Here is a 6,535-nt window from a genome sequence, read left to right as displayed (position 1 = left end):
ATAATTTAAGATTAATCTAACTCCTATAGCTTTGTAACAGTGGAGGATGGTGAAGGGAGGATGGCTCATAGTAATGGCTGGAATGGAGTGAACACATGGAAACGTGCTTCATTCCAGCCATTACTATCCACTCACCAGCCTCCACTGCTTAGCAATTATTGGTAACTGGCTACTTGACGACATTGATGGGACTTAAAATGCAGCTACAGTTTTAACATGTGGAGTTTCTAGTAAGGTTTATTTGTTCTTGTACACATTAGTGTCTAAAAGCTGAATTGCAGTGTATATCAGGTGTGTAATACATCAGAGAAAATACAGTATGACTGAAGCTCTTCTAGCCTACTCCAATGAGGTAAAGTGCACAAATGAATCAAAAACGACATGCCAACATCAGCAGACAACATCTGAAATGCAATGCTACTTACCTCCACCCCCTATTCTTCAAACATTATGCCTGTACTACACACGTCTCAAGAAATGAATTCTGAAATTAAATTCAGGGACACACGTCGAATGGCAAGTGTTAACAAATCAATCAGCTGGTCAAACATGAGGCTGGTTTCAGAGGCCGTATCTCCCCCTATGTGGAGCCAAGGCCCGGGTCTCTGAGTCAATATGAGCCGGCCGAGGCGGTTCATGTGATGATGAGGGAAGCCCTGTCAGACAAACAGACAGATGGACTGATGGACGGATGGACTGGCCCATCCCTGAGCCTTAGATTAGAAAGACACTCAGGCTGCATGTAGGGGGTGCTGTGATTATGCCTGCAGGGCCTGTGGGCTCCAGAGGCGGTTAGGGTTTAGAGGCAAGCGGGGGAGAGAACTGGACATTCAGCCAGGGACTGTGACCCCTTTGACCTTGCCAGAAGGGCAGCAAATGTTTCCTAGCTGATTAGCGGTTCTTCAGCAGAGCATCGTGGCTGATGTTAACCCATTGCTGTAAGGTAAAAGGAACTGGGGGAGTCTCCTCGGAATATAGACGACATGGTATCTAAGCATGACTATGAACAATAACAACAATTTGAGGGAAAGCCTGATATATATTGATTAAAGTCTGCAAAAATAAACAATAGGGGAGCTGTAAACTAAATTAGAGGAAAACACACTGAATACCTCTGAACTAGTATAAATTATATGTATTACATTATAAAAAACATACTATACCGTAATTTGCAATTTGGTCGTTTTGAAAACGACCACAAGGGGGCGATAGGTTGCTGCAGAATGTGATGAGACTCAGGCCTAGATGATAAAGGATGCAGTATCTGTAGACCTATGTGACTATTGACAAATACTTCCATGTACTTGCACCAATAAACAGGTTTCTTTCTTTCTCTACTGTATTCACTTCCAACTGCACTACATTTTAATCACAAATAGAACTCTAAAATGATTTGCTTTGTGGTACCATAGAAAGCACTGTATGCAGAGTGATAGCCTATTCCTATTTGATTTGCATAAAATAAGTTAAATAAGATTCCATGTGAGCAGGTGTTTCCAGGGTATGTGTATATGGTCAGTGTTGAGCAGTAGTGTTACCTACTTGAAACAGATGCTCAAAGCAATGGGATGTGCTTCCATTGTGATCCGAGTAGACAGTTGAATTGTTTACCAAAGGCCCTTTCTTCAGTTCAGGACACTTACAATGGCTGAGTTCTGACACTGAGGATTTCTGCGGGAGTGGGAGGAGGGCAGATTGAAGGGAGAGCTTCTGCCTTGTACCCCTTTTCTCTGTGCTCAGATGTACCTCACCCTCCCCCAAAGCCACCGGAGGGCAGGGGTTTAAATGTCACGCTTGGTCATCAGAGCGCCCGGCCAGGCTCGTGTCTCTGGGGGGAACACGCCAGGAGAGAAAGGGGAGGGAGGGAGAGACACTTGGCCTCACCATTGTCCATTACGATAGGCATGAGCTGCTAACTAACTCCAAATCAAGTGTATCCTCTCGCCACGTGAACTGCCTGTCCAACTTGGTCAAACACAATGCTTTAAGCCTTATGAAAAAGCAGTCTTGGTCATGGTACGTTTTGCTGAAAAGCTTTAAGGAAATCGGATATATATTTGGTCAGCAGGTGCATGAAAAATGCTCTATATGTCACCTGGAGCCTTTGAGATCTCTCTGCACATTGCACTCTAGCATGTCCTTAAACGTGACAAAAATCTATGCAAACTTGTCCGTTGAATTACATTCAACCCGACTTGGAAATGTAAAAGACTAACTGATGAGACCAACTTCAACTTGAAATACAAGCAACGAACAAAATCTATGAGTGGCTGGTGACTTCACCCTGGCCAAGGTCTGAGGCCACTCTTTACCCACTCACAAGATTGAGTGTTTCATGTATCTATTTGTTCTAAATAGTGGCACACTTGACCTTGGGCGAGATGTGTGTGCTTCTTTCTAACATAGCCAAGAATCATCCCTCTGTCAGGATCAAGGGAATGACCTTGAACTGCAAGCACAGGCGTAGCTGAGTGCACAAACTCATTTAACTCCTGGGTTTGCTATCGACATGCTGTAATCGTTAACATTGCGGATGATGAATAACTACTGACTGCCGTACCTACAGTACCCAAGGCTAGGCAGGGGAATGCATGCTGATGGTCAGATGACTTGGGTGACATCCCTTATACCAGTTTTATAGAGCCACGACAACAGGGCCAGCACAGATCTAACACACAGTAAGGCCCTTGAAGGTGTAGGCTATGTCTTATTTTTTGCATAACAGTAGAAAACTGGACCTACAGTACATCCCACATGAAAATAAACTATAGTGTATGCTACAGTAGGAATGTTTTTGCTGACCTTTTTTAGTATTTATTGTAGTATACTGTAGTATTTACAGTTTACTATAGTATAAATACTATAGTGGAAACAAATAATAGTATATACTATATTATAAACTGGGTGGTTCGAGCCCTGAATGCTGATTGGCAGACAGCTGTGGTATATCAGACCTTAGACCACAGGTATGACAAAACATTATTTTTACTGCTCTAATTACATTGGTAAAGAGTTTAAACTAGCAATAAGGCATCTCAGGGGTTTGTGATATATGGCCAATATATTACAGTTAAGGGCTGTGTCCAGGCTCTCCACATTGTGGCGTGCTTAAGAACAGCCCTTAGCCGTGCTATATTGGCTATATACCACACACCCTCAGGCCTGATTGCTTAAGTAACGACTGTAGTGCTTTTGCAGACGGTGGTATGCAGTAGTATTTTCTATAGTGTTTTTGCGGACTTCCGTACGGTATACTGTAGTATTTACTGTAGTGTTTTGGGAACAATTTTTGCTTTGTATTATCTTTGATATAGAAGTGGAGGCTTTCTCCTTGAGGAAATCTACTAGAGAAATATTCCATAACCTGTAAGTAGGTAGGACTGGGTGCTGAAAGGGTAGTTCAGAGATTCTGCTCCTTTCTATAACCTGTAGGGAACACAATATATGGGTGGTGCAAATTGGGTTATGGGCGATGGGAATGGGCAGGGCGTATGCAAATTAAATACTGTACTATTTACTATAGTTTAAAAAAAAAGTTTTTGCAGACTGTAGTGTTTTTGCTGACATTTCTGTAGTAATTATTACAGTGTTTTTTTGTGGATGATACTGTAGTGTTAACTATAGTATTCTACAGTATACTACAAATTCTGTACTAAGTACTATACATGATCGAGGGATAGTAGTGTGTAGTATAGTATTGTACAGTATACTACAGTTTAATACAGAATTATATAGTGAGTACTGTAGTATTCTATAGTAAATTGTAATATGTTCAGGAAGTTCCATTTACATGTACAAATGAAGTTGAGCAGCTGAAGTTTAGCACCATGTTCTCACTTTGACAGCTCTCACACACAATCTGCTGGAGGGAGAGAAAAGTTTGACTCCTTGATTCTCCTTCTCTCCCACATGCCGAGGCCCGGGGAGGCTGACTTCTGCCCTGGTAGCATTTCCTCCTCTCCAGGCTGAAGGGTTTTCATCTCAGCGGGATGCGAGGGCAGACACTTTCCTCCTCTTGCTCCCTCCTCCCATCCAGCACGCACAAACACTACAGTGATTTCCATTTCTGTTGTAGTGTGTGGAGCTAACATTAACCACCCGCGGCTGAGCTAGCCGCCCAGATAACAGCAAGTATCCAACACAGCAATGGAGACGGCATAGGAAGAACCCCTGAGACCTGTCTGAACCCACCAGTCCTGTGGATAGTGGATACATCCCCAGTTAAGTGTGTTCATATGACACACATTCAGCCTTTTGCTCCTTTGTGGAGCATGGACCTCAGGCTCAGCTACTTGGTGTCAGAACCGTGTCACAAAGCACAGAAGGCCTACAATATGATGAATTTGACAAGCCACTCTAGCGTGAAGCTTATACACTTATAAAAAAGGTTTTGTAAAGGGTTATTTGCAGAGGGATAGCGTTCTACCAAGAACCATTTTCATCTGAAGAACCCTTTTTGGAAGACGAGGGTTCTTTGTAAGGCAAAGCGTTCAAACTAGAACCTTTCTCATCCTAAGAACCGCCTTGGGAAGAAGGATTCTTTGGAAGGCAAGAAGAGTTCCACCTAGAACCCTTTTGAATCATTGTATTTTTTTATTTTAAATTTTAAATAGTGCATAAGCATTAGTGTTTATCTCAATGTTTAAACTTTAACGCTTCAGAGTTTATTAAAAGGATAGGTATGAGAATGTTTTAAACTGTACCTACAGTTCCTTCGGAAAGTATTCAGACCCCTTGAAGTTTTCCACATTCTGTTCTGTTCTAAAATTGATTAAATTGTTGTTATTTTTGTATTCTCATCAATCTACACACAATACCACATAATGACAAAGCAAAAACATGTTTTCTAAACATGTTTGCTAAATGTTTGCTAATTTATAAAAAAAAAAATATATATATATATATATCACATATATGTGTAATTTATATATACGTTTTAAGAACCTTTACTCAGAACTTTGTTGAAGCACCTTCGGCAGCGATTACAGCCTCTAGTCTTCTTGTGTATGACGCTACAAGTTTGGCACACCTGTATTTGGGGAGGTTCTCCCATTCTTCTATGCAGATCCTCTCAAGCTCTGTCAGGCTAGATGGGAAGTCTGGCTGGGCCACTCAAGAACATTCAGAGACTTGTCCCGAAGCCCTTCCTGCATTGTCTTGGCTGTGTGCTTAGAGTTGTTCACCTGTTGGAGGGTGAACTTTTGCCCCAGTCTGAGGTCCTGAGCACTCTGGAGCAGGTTTTCTTCAAGAATCTCTCTGTACTTTGCTCTGTTCATCTTTGCCTCGATCCTGACTAGTCTCCTAGTCCCTTCCGCTAAAAAAACATCCCCACAGCATGATGCTGCCACCTCCATGCTTCACCGTAGGGATGGTGCCAGGTTTCCTCCAGACGTGACGCTTGGCATTCAGGCCAAAGTGTTCAATCTTGGTTTCGTCAGACCAGAGAATCTTGTTTCTCATGGCCAGAGAGTCTTTAGGTGCCTTTTGGCAAACTCCAAGCGAGCTGTCATGTACCTTTTACTGAGAAGTGGCTTCAGTATGGCCACTCTACTATAAAGGCCTGATTGGTGGAGTGCTGCAGAGATGGTTGTCCTTCTGGCAGGTTCTCCCATCTCCAAATAGGAACTCTAGATCTCTGACAGAGTGACGATCAGGTTCTTGGTCACCTCCCTGACCTGCAGACATTTGTTGGTACCCCTGCCCAGATCTGTGTCTCGACACAATCATGTTTCGGAGCTCTACAGACAATTCCTTCAACCTCATGGCTTGGTTTTTGCTCTGACATGCACTGTCAACTGTGGAACTGTATATAGACAGGTGTGTGCCTTTCCAAATCATGTCCAATCCTTTGAATATACCACAGGTGGACTCCAATCAAGTTGCAGAAACATATCAAGGATTATCAATGGAAACAGGATATACCAGAGCTCAATTTCGAGTCTCATGGTAAAGGATCTGAATACTTATGTGAATAAGATATTTCCGTTTTAAATATCCTGAGTGTTGGTGTTAATAACCAAAGGTGAGAGTGATTGTGTCATTTTTACTCTGTATAGAGTAAAACACTCAAAACCATTCCCAAACCTTCTTATATTTCCCAGCTCTATAGCAGGTTGATTTTTAGAATTGTTTGTTTCAATATCTGTGTTTTTGTAACGGCGTTCTTCGTTTGTACAAAGAGAGTGGGACCGAAATGCAGCGTAGTGGTTACTCATGTCTTTAATAAAGAGATCGCGATACATGAAATAACTTATACATATACAAAAACAACAAACGGAACGTGAAACCTATTACAGCCTATCTGGTGAAACTACACAGAGACAGGAACAATCACCCACGAAATACAAAGCGAAACCAGGCTACCTAAATACGGTTCCCAATCAGAGACAACGAGAATCACCTGACTCTGATTGAGAACCGCCTCAGGCAGCCAAGCCCATACAACACCCCTACTCAGCCGCAATCCCAATACGAAATACAACAACATAAACCCATGTCACACCCTGGCCAGACCAAATAATTAAAGAAAACACAA

This window comes from Oncorhynchus keta, chromosome 31, assembly GCF_023373465.1.
Source record: "Oncorhynchus keta strain PuntledgeMale-10-30-2019 chromosome 31, Oket_V2, whole genome shotgun sequence".
NCBI lineage: Eukaryota > Metazoa > Chordata > Actinopteri > Salmoniformes > Salmonidae > Oncorhynchus > Oncorhynchus keta.
Note: the sequence above shows the minus strand (reverse complement) of the source record.